This window comes from Protopterus annectens, chromosome 2.part0 (genome assembly GCF_019279795.1).
Source record: "Protopterus annectens isolate FY-2018-M chromosome 2.part0, PAN1.0, whole genome shotgun sequence".
NCBI classification, from domain to species: Eukaryota; Metazoa; Chordata; order Ceratodontiformes; family Protopteridae; genus Protopterus; species Protopterus annectens.
Window position 1 is genome coordinate 1,909,180,670 of NC_056728.1, and position 14,372 is coordinate 1,909,195,041.

Below are 14,372 nucleotides of genomic sequence, written 5' to 3' on the forward strand. Positions count from 1 at the left end.
AGTCAGTGTTTTCTCATCTTTTTCCTCAGGGGCTGAAAAGCATAAAAGAAAAGAGAAATGCAGATGTCCTGCATTTGTCTGGGCAGTTCATAGTGCTTTACTGTAAACTGTAGCTGTCATGACTACTTGCTAAGGATTGTACTCATGTACGGTTCTAGTTACGAAGCAAGCATGCATGACATATTGCATGATGAAAGTCAATACTGCTTAGTTTCCCGCAATGAGTACAATATTGCCCTGGCTAAAATAAAATATTCTCTGTATGATTATTTGTTGCAGGGTTTCATAAATGAAAAATTTCACAATTTTTTGATGGTGAACAAACCCACCATTCTGGTGATCTTTGGAATCCCTAAAACCCACAAGGGCATTAACCCTCTTAATTTTAGGCCCATTGTTTCTGGTGCAGGTGGTGTCACCGAACCCATTGCTAAATTTATTGACTACATCACCAAGCAACACACCGCCGCACTGACCCACGTCTGTAAAGACTCATGGGAATTCCTTAGTAAGTTCCCAATAAACAGATGCCCCCCCACATCCTTTTTGGTTACAGTTGACATTAAGGACCTTTTTCCTAGTATTCCTCACACCACAGGATTGGAATGGTTCACTGATTTTCTTGCCCAAGAAACCAATTTAAGTAACAACTTTGTAAACCTACTGACTGAACTTATGAGTATGGTACTGGACAACAATTTCATTTGTTTCAATGGTGAGCTTTTCAAACAGCTCAAAGGTGTTGCGATGGGTGCCTCTTGTGCCACCATCTATGCAAACATCGTTTTGCATCGATGGGAGCAGACTTTCATCTTTGGCACTGCTTGGGCACATCACCTCACCTTTTATTGTAGATATTTGGATGACATTTGTTTAATTTGGGAAGGTACTGAAGAACAGCTTTCGTCCTTTTTACAATATATTAATTCTACCACTGAATTCCTGATTTTTACACACACCATTAGTCAATATGAGCTACATTATCTTGATGTTAACATTTTTAGAGATCCTGATTCATTACATCTGCACTCCAAAATACACAGAAAACCCACGTTCTCAAATTCTCTGTTACATTTTGACAGTCAGCATCCTTTTTTTCAAAAGAAAGGTATAATCAAGGGGCAACTAATTAGAGCCTCCAGAATGTGCAGTAGGTTGACGGACTTTCTACAGGAAATTGATAATTTACACAATATGTTCACTGAGAGGGGTTATCCTACTAACTTATTTAAAATCCTAGCAGATGAAGTGCTTGGTAAGAGAGATACGAACTATCCCCCATTGTTTGGAGAAACACAGTCGAACATTCTCCCTTTGGGAACACAAAGTAACAAATCTATTTCGAATGGTGGTGAATTTATTTACACCTTTTCCACCAATTCCCAACAAATAGAAAGCACTGTTTCCAAATACTGGTTTGTTCTGTCTGGTAATGAGGATTTCAAGAACATCATTCCTGACGAGCCTAGATTTGTGAGAAAGAGGGGGCAAAACTTAAAACAGATTTTTGAGAAAAAACCCACCAACTTAAATGGAAGGCAACAGTGTAGGAAAGGCACCTTTAAATGTGGAGCCTGTCAGCAATGTGCATTTATTATTAACAACTCACATATTTACTTGAAAGCCCGAAATGCTCACATTAGATCTCCCGGCTACTTTACATGTGGAACCAAAGGTGTGGTTTACCTTGGTTTATGCACCACCTGTGGTAGTTTCTACATAGGTAAGACGGAACGAACTCAGAAAAAGATTATACGAGCACAACTACGACATAGAAAAGAAGAAAGAAACGAACGCATTCTTTAAACATTCGCTTTCATGTCCTAACTATAAACTTACATTTATGGTACTAGAACAGGTGAACCCTAACATCAGAGGGGACTGGGAGTCCACTTTGGAATTCAGGGAGTTGATCTGGCAGCTTAAGCTTGATGCAAGCAAAGCTCCAGGTTTGAATGGTACAATTAGCATCAGTTCAGTTCTTAAACTTAGGAGAGCCAGGCTTTAATAACAGCTTGTTCTCTACACCCTATGCTTAAACAGACCACTTCATTTTTATGTGAATTGAATTTACCTAGGCATGTTCTTACGCATTGATATTATGAACCAGATATTTTTAATGTGTTTTTTTATGACTTTTTAAATTTTATCACAACCAAAGTTTTTAATTCAAAATGTATATTTTCTATGAAAGAACAGTTTGCTTTATATCATTTAAAGTAAAAACAAGTGTGATTTACATCACACCATTTTTCTGTGAAAACCCAACCCAGGAAGGTGTATGTAATTAACTTTTGTTTAATTCAACACGTGACTGATTTTGGAGGGTTATTTAAACAGTTGACAACATGATGTTCACTTGTTTATGACTTGATAAAGCCTGGAATGATCCAGGCGAAAGCGCTTGTCTTTCAATACGTTTGGATGCTTTTTACCTGCTTTGTTATCTTGGAATTAAATCTGTCTACGTTTTGTAACAAAGTTTCCTCATTTTTGTGCATTTATTTCCTTGCACTTGTTTCCGAAGCCAAGGGTGTTACATCAATTTATTTGAACTGTTGTCTCTGCCGACGGTCTTGGAGTTTTTTCCTGGTATTTTGTCGTTTTCTTCATTTCCTGGTTTGTGCTACGTTTTAACATGACCGCCGAAGCAGGTGCGTTCAATCCAGCGGTAACACCGCACCTGTTGCAAGGCACTGAAGACCAACTTCCTGTTACACGGGCTGAGTTTAATCAGGTGCTCAACATGTTAACGGAGCTTAAGGGCTTATTTCAACAACAGCAAAACGTTACGACACTGACTTCCAATTCTGAAACTGGAAGTATTCAGCAGGCTCAGAAAACAGGTACGACGGGCTCACAAAACAAAAAAACTCCCTTTGAGGGGCAGCATGGACTTGCTGAAACGGACGAGAATGCAAAGGCTTCTGACACCCATAGCAACACTGCTGCTCGGCACAGACGAGCTAAGGACAAAACTAGTGACTTTAATTTCACTAACTGGGCTAATCAACCCTTCAACTTTTACAAAGGTACTGTTCACAATAATAATTCTGTTACAGTTGAAGGAGATTTTGATGAACTTAAGAGTAAGTTATACATGTTAAGGAGCAACCAAATGGAAATAGACTATTTGCGTGAGTGTGTCAATGTCAAACGCATCCCAAAAGGGTTGCGATTCTTTAAATTTCCGAATTATGTTAAGCATGGTACAACGCAGTACAAGCAAATGTGTGACATTTTTGACAGGGCAGGAATAGAAATCATGCAACTGATGATCACTGAATATGAAACTAGAGCTACAAATCTAATGACTGATTTGGACACTTTACATCATACGGTCACCTCTGACAAACACTTTTCCATGGTCAAGCCTGACTATGAAAGGGTTTTTGATGATGTTGACCAATTTTGTACCAAAATACTGAATAGGAAGATAAGAAAGCTCGAGAGAGATTTGAATGAATACAGGAATGAATTAGCCTACCCCTGCCATAACAAACCGTCAAATTTTACTAGACTAAACAGCATAGCAGGTCAAGGAGGTGACGAGGTTTTTCAACAGAACCACCATGACGCTCCTCGTAGAAGTGAACGCCTGGCCGAGAAGGATAAAAGGCAACGTGATCAGGTTTTTCCCCCACCCCCCGGGAGGCCCGGGGCATATGGACCCAAACCTCCCAGGACAGGTTGGAGGTGGAACAACAAAACATATTAACCCCCGACTTAAACCACACGCTGCACTCACTTAATAATACCAGCCTAGACGTAACAAATTCTATTTCTTCAAACACTAACAGCATTAGTGTAGTAGTGGACACTGGATGCACTATATTCAGAAAGAATAATTTCACTATTTATAATTACACTGACGTCACAGTTAATGATGCAGCTTTTGACATTTTTACAAAGGGCTTTCAATTTGTACCTACACGGAGAGTTAATCTAGCCAACCTATTAATTGACCTCAAGTTATTTACCAGAGGGTTAAACCTAAAATATTTTTTCAAAGGGCAGGAAGGGTACCCTGCAGGGTTACACAGGAAAAGTATTTTCAATCCCCCTATGCACCCATCTCTCAGGTTGTACGAGGAACTGATTGAATCAGATTTACGGGGCATATATCACGACAACACCAGAGTTGAACAAGCAAATGTAGGTAAATCTGAATTTGAGTACATGAGCATGCTCTCTAAAGAACAGATCAGGGTAATGAAACCTGATAAAGGTGGTGGGGTTGTACTCATGTACGGTTCTAGTTACGAAGCAAGCATGCATGACATATTGCATGATGAAAGTCAATACTGCTTAGTTTCCCGCAATGAGTACAACATTGCCCTGGCTAAAATAAAATATTCTCTGTATGATTATTTGTTGCAGGGTTTCATAAATGAAAAATTTCACAATTTTTTGATGGTGAACAAACCCACCATTCCGGTGATCTTTGGAATCCCTAAAACCCACAAGGGCATTAACCCTCTTAATTTTAGGCCCATTGTTTCTGGTGCAGGTGGTGTCACCGAACCCATTGCTAAATTTATTGACTACATCACCAAGCAACACACCGCCGCACTGACCCACGTCTGTAAAGACTCATGGGAATTCCTTAGTAAGTTCCCAATAAACAGATGCCCCCCCACATCCTTTTTGGTTACAGTTGACATTAAGGACCTTTTTCCTAGTATTCCTCACACCACAGGATTGGAATGGTTCACTGATTTTCTTGCCCAAGAAACCAATTTAAGTAACAACTTTGTAAACCTACTGACTGAACTTATGAGTATGGTACTGGACAACAATTTCATTTGTTTCAATGGTGAGCTTTTCAAACAGCTCAAAGGTGTTGCGATGGGTGCCTCTTGTGCCACCATCTATGCAAACATCGTTTTGCATCGATGGGAGCAGACTTTCATCTTTGGCACTGCTTGGGCACATCACCTCACCTTTTATTGTAGATATTTGGACGATATTTGTTTAATTTGGGAAGGTACTGAAGAACAGCTTTCGTCCTTTTTACAATATATTAATTCTACCACTGAATTCCTGAGTTTTACACACACCATTAGTCAACATGAGCTACATTATCTTGATGTTAACATTTTTAGAGATCCTGATTCATTACATCTGCACTCCAAAATACACAGAAAACCCACGTTCTCAAATTCTCTGTTACATTTTGACAGTCAGCATCCTTTTTTTCAAAAGAAAGGTATAATCAAGGGGCAACTAATTAGAGCCTCCAGAATGTGCAGTAGGTTGACGGACTTTCTACAGGAAATTGATAATTTACACAATATGTTCACTGAGAGGGGTTATCCTACTAACTTATTTAAAATCCTAGCAGATGAAGTGCTTGGTAAGAGAGACACGAATTATCCCCCATTGTTTGGAGAAACACAGTCGAATATTCTCCCTTTGGGAACACAAAGTAACAAATCTATTTCGAATGGTGGTGAATTTATTTACACCTTTTCCACCAATTCCCAACAAATAGAAAGCACTGTTTCCAAATACTGGTTTGTTCTGTCTGGTAATGAGGATTTCAAGAACATCATTCCTGATGAGCCTAGATTTGTGAGAAAGAGGGGGCAAAACTTAAAACAGATTTTTGAGAAGAAACTCACCAACTTAAATGGAAGGCAACAGTGTAGGAAAGGCACCTTTAAATGTGGAGCCTGTCAGCAATGTGCATTTATTATTAACAACTCACATATTTACTTGAAAGCCCGAAATGCTCACATTAGATCTCCCGGCTACTTTACATGTGGAACCAAAGGTGTGGTTTACCTTGGTTTATGCACCACCTGTGGTAGTTTCTACATAGGTAAGACGGAACGCGAACTCAGAAAAAGATTATACGAGCACAACTACGACATAGAAAAGAAGAAAGAAACGAACGCATTCTTTAAACATTCGCTTTCATGTCCTAACTATAAACTTACATTTATGGTACTAGAACAGGTGAACCCTAACATCAGAGGGGGGGACTGGGAGTCCACTTTGGAATTCAGGGAGTTGATCTGGCAGCTTAAGCTTGATGCAAGCAAAGCTCCAGGTTTGAATGGTACAATTAGCATCAGTTCAGTTCTTAAACTTAGGAGAGCCAGGCTTTAATAACAGCTTGTTCTCTACACCCTATGCTTAAACAGACCACTTCATTTTTATGTGAATTGAATTTACCTAGGCATGTTCTTACGCATTGATATTATGAACCAGATATTTTTAATGTGTTTTTTTATGACTTTTTAAATTTTATCACAACCAAAGTTTTTAATTCAAAATGTATATTTTCTATGAAAGAACAGTTTGCTTTATATCATTTAAAGTAAAAACAAGTGTGATTTACATCACACCATTTTTCTGTGAAAACCCAACCCAGGAAGGTGTATGTAATTAACTTTTGTTTAATTCAACACGTGACTGATTTTGGAGGGTTATTTAAACAGTTGACAACATGATGTTCACTTGTTTATGACTTGATAAAGCCTGGAATGATCCAGGCGAAAGCGCTTGTCTTTCAATACGTTTGGATGCTTTTTACCTTGCTTTGTTATCTTGGAATTAAATCTGTCTACGTTTTGTAACAAAGTTTCCTCATTTTTGTGCATTTATTTCCTTGCACTTGTTTCCGAAGCCAAGGGTGTTACATCAATTTATTTGAACTGTTGTCTCTGCCGACGGTCTTGGAGTTTTTTCCTGGTATCTTGTCGTTTTCTTCATTTCCTGATCTGTAGTATATACCTAGCCCTGTGTCTGGAAAGTAACTTATATCCCACCAGAAAGTCAGTGTTTTCTCATCTTTTTCATCAGGGGCTGAAAAGCATAAAAGAAAAGAGAAATGCAGATGTCCTGCATTTGTCTGGGCAGTTCATAGTGCTTTACTGTAAACTGTAGCTGTCATGACTACTTGCTAAGGAACTCAGGGGCAATTTTCCTAACTTCTCTTCCCATTTTGTGCAATATCAAAGTGGTGCTTTTTCAGGCAAATGTAGTGGCACCTGTATTGCTCACCACTGTCGATGATACACTGAGGTGGGAGGTTGGCATAATGGTTAAAGTGTTTACCTTAGAAACACAAGGTGGAGGATTTGATTCTGACGTGGGGTAATTGGCTAGGCTTGTAATAGCCCACATGGGCAGTTAGCCTAGCACTAACCTATGAACCTGTACTAGTTGCAGCAGCCAGCACCCTAAGAACACAGTGCATTTTATGCTGCAGGCCCTCAACAGGTATTCAAGGAGGTCTCTGTATATGAAGTACAGAAATATCTTAGATTCCATGCTGTACCACTTGGGAGTCCTACCACATGCAATGATCTCAAAAGCCATGGCTACTAACAAGTCACAGTCTAGAGGAATATGGTAGCACATTCGCATCAACACACATTGCTGGTGTCATGTCACATGCACTGACAGGAACCTCTAGGCGGTGTGACTGAACATGATGCTACTATATAGTGGCACATAAATGCATGGTATGCCAGGGTAGTGTTTGGGGTGTGAATGGCATGATCATCTGCTTGTACCTAGCCCATACAAGCCACATCTCACTTCATTATTTCTCTTTCATGCATTTATGTGCTTTGATAAATGCTTAATATACAAACAGCCCAGAAGTGGTCAATATTTCACTCATTCATGCACAATACACTTCACAGCTACTCCTATGAGTGCATGTGAGCTATTATCCTTATAGCCTAGCACTGTTCCAGTACACAGTCCATAAAACATGCATTTCAGAGAGAGCTATCTTTGACTGTCTCATTAGCATAATTGCCTTGCTAACAGCCTTGAAACTATACAGTAAATACTGCCACAACCATTGCAGTGCTCGTTGCACAAAGGATATTTATTATTGCAGAAGCAAACACTGTAGAGTGAAAACTAGACATTGAAAACAAACATATCTACAGTTACTGTGGTGTCTAGGAGACATGGATGGGATATGTGGGGGAATGTTTCAGTACATCACTGCTGTTTTACAGTTTCTAAATTTTCTGCAGTGTTGAGGGGGGTGATAAACATCTTACTACTGAGTGGGGGTGGGGGCCGCAGCATGTTGATTTTCTGCTTTGAAGTGCACTCCCAGAATGCTTTATTGATGAGCCATGTTTCATGGAGGAAGGAGCTACAGGTCATATTAGGGTGAGGTAGTGTACTTCTTAAAAAGAGTCTCTCTATTTTGTTGGGGGCGGGGAATAGCTTTTTAGCACATGTGTCTCTAAAGCTTGTTGGGCCTGACTTGCTTTTCAAAATGTGTGCCTCAGTTGTTCGTCAGGATTTGGAATGTTCTTTTCAAAAAGTGTCTTTCTCTTGTCAGGTGAATGTGGGAAGGTCTCTAAAAATGTACCACTGCCATTTGATGGGTGCAGGAGGGGGAGATGTCTTTTTAAAATGTATTTTTCTGGTGTAAGGTGGATGCAATGTCTTTCCCAAATGTGTTTCTCTGTTGACTGGGGAGGTATATGGACTGATGACTAGTAAATATACCACATGCTGTGCTCAGTTAGAAGGGTTGCTATATTTACATGAGCATAACCAGTATATGAGTTGCAAGTGGATTACACTGGGATGGCTTATAGTAGGCCTCATCCTCCTATTGTACTAAGCATCTACAAAGTCCAGGAAGCAGATTCCAGTGGACACTTGCCATGCTGGTCTAATTACTATCACAGTAGATGATGCCTCAATATGGGAATTTGTTGTCTTTCTGGAGTCATTCTAAAGGGAACCAATATTTGTCAGCTTGTGAGGCTATGGTTTGCTTTGCCAAGGATGGTCTGCATCTGTCCACTCCAGGCTTTGAAATACTGGCTAAAACTTCACCCACCGCCAGAGTGCCTTTTTTAGGCAATGCCAAATTCACAAACCTACCAGCATAGCAAAATCAACTCAACTGAACCTCAGGGCATTACTGCTCAGTGCCAGAACCCTGTATAACAAATTACATTCACTCCAAGTGTTGCTCACACTCAACACTATAGACATTTGTTCAGTTACCAAGACATGGTTTAAAGTGCAGAGGGTACACTGGCAGTACAAGGTTCCAATGCCTTCCACACTTTAAGATCAGTAGCTGCACAAACATGGGCTAAAGGTGTATGTATCTCACTATGCATCAATAATAAGAATAACTCTAGGGTGGTCAAACAAGGTGGCGTGCTGGCATGCTATTAATGCAGATCACCACAGACAAAATCTTGACCCATATCCTAGCCAGCTATAGGTCGCCCTCCATGTCCCAAGAATCCCACAATGCTTACTTGGAGCTACTGGAGACACTTACCATCCAACCTAACAATATACTCATGTGAGACTTTAATTTCTCCTCTATAGACTGAGAATCCTACAAGATCTCAAATCTACAGGCAGAAAGATTCCTGGACTTTGTAAATGCAAATGCCCTTGACCAAATAGGGAATGCATCCATTTGAGTCTCCAGCATACTGGATTTTGTACTCAGAGGTATGGAATATTGCTGTACTGCACCCCCACCCATGTCTTCTACTCCCCGGTAAGGTCCAACCTCCATTAAACTTTATCTCCCACACCTCATCATACTTACTTCAGTATGCACTTTTGTCCTTAAGCTCAATATATCTTCATTTATTTATGCCATCCTACTGTACTTCACAATCTACTATTCCGTCTTACAACTCAGTATCCCGCCATCTATCTACCATTATTCTTCTGTAACTTTTAAGCTGCTTCTTACATCTCTCTTACCCACCTATAACAGCCAAATTACTCATATATGAATGAATGAATGTTGTACACAACTGTAAACCTATAAACCAGTGCTAATAATGTGCACTGTATTGTAGCTGCTGTACTTATTTGATATTGATTGCTCACTCATTTCTGAATCTCCTCTCTTGTATCTGATAATCTAAGGCCTTTAGCCATGTCCGTACTATGTACAATGAAAATGACATATTTAGCACTGCAATACTTTTACTTAGATGTTCTTAATCTTCAGTATAAAATATCTTTTCTATATATTTTTGTTTTGGTTTAGTAACCAAGACTAACCCCTCATTACTGTAACATGAACTGTTTGCCTTCTAATCATTAAATGATACTATTTGTAATGATTTTATTAGACTTAGTAGACGGGCTTGGGAGGGATACAGACAAGGTTGTGATGATCAGCTGTGGATTTTGTTTTGCATTTAAGTTGTGCCAGCATCCATCATGTGGCATTCATTAGTTACAGTTTGTCTCCTCTTGGGTTTTGCCAACTCTCAAAGCTTGTCATCTTCCTCCACCTGGTCACAGGATATAATCAATCCCATTAACAAATTAAATACTACATGGAAGGCTGGATAAAACTTTTACAATGTGGATCAGAGTTATTTGAAGCATCTGTGTGGTACAATTTTGCATGGTCTAAAATTGTCTTTAAAGACTTCCTATTCTGGAAAAGTGAAGCTTCCTGATAACCTCGATTCATGAATTCAGTGGCCCAATTGTCCAACAATTCAAGAGATCCAGGATCTTGTGGCTCATGTTGGGCATTTGGTGCTGTAGATTCCATGTCTGACCATGTCTGCATCCACTCTGGGGGAAAGCAAAATGTGGAGGTATCTGCTGAAGATCTGCTTTCATGCTGTGGCTCTGACTGTGGAATAGGATGCAATGGTGGCTATCCATAAGGAGCATGGCAGTACTGGACTGAAAGTGGCTTGGTGTCGGGGTCTGTATGGTTCTGGCATAGGTTGCAGGTCATATACTATTCCTCCCTGTAAACATCACGTGAATGGCTCATGGCTACCATGTTCTGGAGAAGGAGATGACACGCCACCCTGTGTGAAAAAGTGTGATGCTGGTTATACTCCTTCATATGAAAAGGACAAGATTTACAGTGGATCTGCTTATAGTGTCCCTTCCTCTCCTGAAAGCATAATGGAAGAAATTTATAAGAATGGACCCGTGGAGGGGGCCTTCACTGTGTATAAAGACTTCCTGCTCTATAAATCAGGTCTGTACCAGCATCACACTGGAGAAGCAGTCGGGGGTCATGCTATTAAGATCTTGGGCTGGGGCATAGAAAACAACACTCCTTACTGGCTGGCTGCTAACTCATGGAATACAGACTGGGGTGATAATGGCTACTTCAAAATCCTCCATTGGCAGGATCATTGTGGTATTGAGTCTGAGATTCAGGCTGGAATTTCAAAAAATGCAGCAGAGCTTTCTAACAGCATCCTCTTTTGAAAAGTACAAGAAGTGTTTTGCAGCAACAGTCATAGAGAAAACATTACTGAAAATCACTGCTTTTATTTTAAATTTAAGGACATACTTTTTAACTGTTATAATAAAAGCTAGTTCCAAATCATGCTTGCCTAAGTGCAATTAGGTTTTACATTTTTAATTGTATTAGTTTTAGCCTTGTGTTTACATGAGACTGCTTATAAGAATGATACCTTTTATAACTAACCATAAATTGAGAACCATGTTTTTTTATCAGTACATTCTAATTGGGAGACTTTTTTTGCTCTAATTTGCATGTAAACTGTATTGTAGTCCCAAAGGTGTGTGTGTGTGGGGGGGTTCTGCAGTAACTGACTTTATTCCTGCTTATGAGTCAAGCCCACTGTCCTACTAGCAGTCTTGCTGATATCGGAGCACTACAGATTCAGACATTCATAAGACATGGCATCATTTACTTCAGGAAATGTTTAACGGGTGGCATGATTCCAGGGTAATCTTATGGGCTAGGCTTGTAAAAGCTACAGGGCCATTAGCCTAGTACACACCTATGAGCCTATGAACCCCATACTCCTCTTTCTCAATGCAAACTTTTGTAAAATTTACTTTTATATTGTGTGGAGCTTTCCTTCCCAGGCCTTTGCTGAAAAAGGGGCTTTCTGCCTAGTGAGACTATTCCTGTAAATAAACATAAAAAAGACGGATAGTCAGACAGACAAGCAAACAAATACGTAGATAAATAAATAAATATTACCCCTACAGGCAGTTCAGGACATCAGCCACTATGTGAGGCTGCATAAAATACACAAGCCTATATTTTTTGCAGACTATTCTGTTTCACAGTTGTAAGATCACAAAATAGTACTGATACACTAGGCTGTTTCTGTCTGCTTTCACTGGTGTGTTGGTGTATGGATCCTCCAAAATCCAGGTGCTTTGGTGTATGGATCCTCCATCATGAATGTTGGCAAGCCTGATATTGGTGAAATGTCCAAGGCAGATAATGATGGCACCCTCAACATGATGTCATCTGCAGCCACAATATCACTGTGAGGCATGAGTACTATGGTGGGCATATTAAGCTCCCCTTCCAGAGAAACGATTCCATAGCCTGCACAACCTATCCTTCAGTCACAACACAACATTGTAGGACATGAGTTGGCTGTAACATCAGCCTGATGTGGACCATTGTCCTCTGCAATCAAGTAAACAGTGGGTACTGCTCACATGTAATAGTGCTCCAACTTCTGAATAAGTTGTATTTAACCATATGCAGACTGACCAGCCCCCACCCACTCCTACAAATGTACTTCATTCTGAAGATACCACCCCTCCTTACACTGTATTCCAAGCTCAATATATTTACTGCTCATGACACACATGCATTCCTACATCATTGGCCCTGCCGCCAACCCACTCAGTCCCAATGACAATCTCTGTCACTGTGACCGTCCCTACCTGTGCATATGATGACAACTGTGCCCTGCTCTCTTTGTTCAGTTACCAGGGTGACTACTTCATAGATGTGGATTTTTTATTGACTGCATCATTGTAATCTGACCTATAGTTGTAAATCAGATGCTGCTTTTTAGCAAATGCCACGATATAAAGTTGTAGCATCTTCTTCACATGCTCACCACCAGCAGCATGATCCACCACAGATTCCTCACCAGGCAACTCCATTTCTCTGTCAGCTCTAGCACTTCTTCTCCCCTTATAGCAATACCCTGTTATATCGTTTTTGTGTATCAACATGTTGTTTAACATTATACATGCATGACAAATATTTTGCTGCATATTTGGGTAACATACAGCAGGGCACAACCAGAGTCATCTAAACAGTGGACATTGTCCTTCATCAGTTCAAACACAGGTTTCACAATATTTTAGAACTAATAATCACAAAAAAGGAGAATAGGTGCAAGTACAGCCAATAACCAGTCATCTACACCTCCATGGACCTCCAAATAAGCAGCAGACTGTCACGGGCATAAATCAGGTTTATTGCAGCAATAAAGGCACACAAATTAATGATAGACTTTTAAAATACGTTTTCATCCTCAACTTCATCAGATACAAATTGAAACCTTATCCAGACCTTAAATACCCCAATTAAATACACATTTACCAATGAAAACAATGCATCTCTAAAATTATAATTCATAAACTCTACCCACAATTCATATCACATCAATCACATTAATAACGTGATTAAAACTATTTAGCCTATACTTTATAAATCATTTAATAAAATTTCATAAAATACAATAATAAATATTACTTCCTACATCATTCTTTATTAAAAACTACACTTCTCCTTAAGAATAATAAATTGTAAAACTACCTGCTATTTAAACTCATTGTGTTCATAAAACGATTTTGTATATCCTCTAATAGCTCCTATGTATACTGCTTCATTCATCAAAAAATGTTTTTCAATACTGGATTTTAAATATAATGAAATACACTTAATATAATAAATATCAGAAATTTTATAATCTTGCCGCTCTCAATTTTAAAATTGGGGCTAGGGAAAGACCATCATTTAGTCCAGGGAACCTACTGGCTTCTAAAAAAATCTGCCAGTAAAGTTCCCTGTATTCTATTTTGGTCTCCCACATGTCACCCCTCAAATCTCTTGGGATCTCCTCTAATACAAAAAAGCTATATTTTCCCTTTCACATTCTATACTATGTCTCTATAGTGCGTTATTAACATTTTTATTCTATGTTTTATATATCAGCAGGCATCTAAGATCTGAAAATCATCTACTTCTAAAAGTAAATAAGCCCACCTTACCTGCTGGTCAACTCCTCTATTCCTTCACCATCTCCAAACTATGGAACTCACTTCCACCTTCTATAAGAAACACAGGCAGCACCACCACCTTCAAACAAATGCTGAAAAATCATCTCAACTCTTCCTGGCTATGTTTCTGCTCTATAACCTAACCTTTTTACTCTCCTTATATGATTACTAAACTCATATGTCTTTTGCTACTAGTAACTGATGATACTTTCTCCATAATTATTTTATCTTCACTTGTTGATACTGGTACAAAAATACTGATTAATATATCTCTGTTTATACCACTCTGATTAAATTCATTGAATTCTGCTTTAATGTATATTTTCTGTATATATTACTGTAATCAAACAAAC

At 39.2% G+C, this 14,372-nt stretch overlaps 1 pseudogene; it reads left to right on the plus strand.

Annotated features, from left to right (window-relative positions):
* Nucleotides 1-10,194: 10,194 nt before the first annotated feature.
* Nucleotides 10,195-11,242, plus strand: LOC122793784 (annotated as a pseudogene).
* Nucleotides 11,243-14,372: the final 3,130 nt, after the last annotated feature.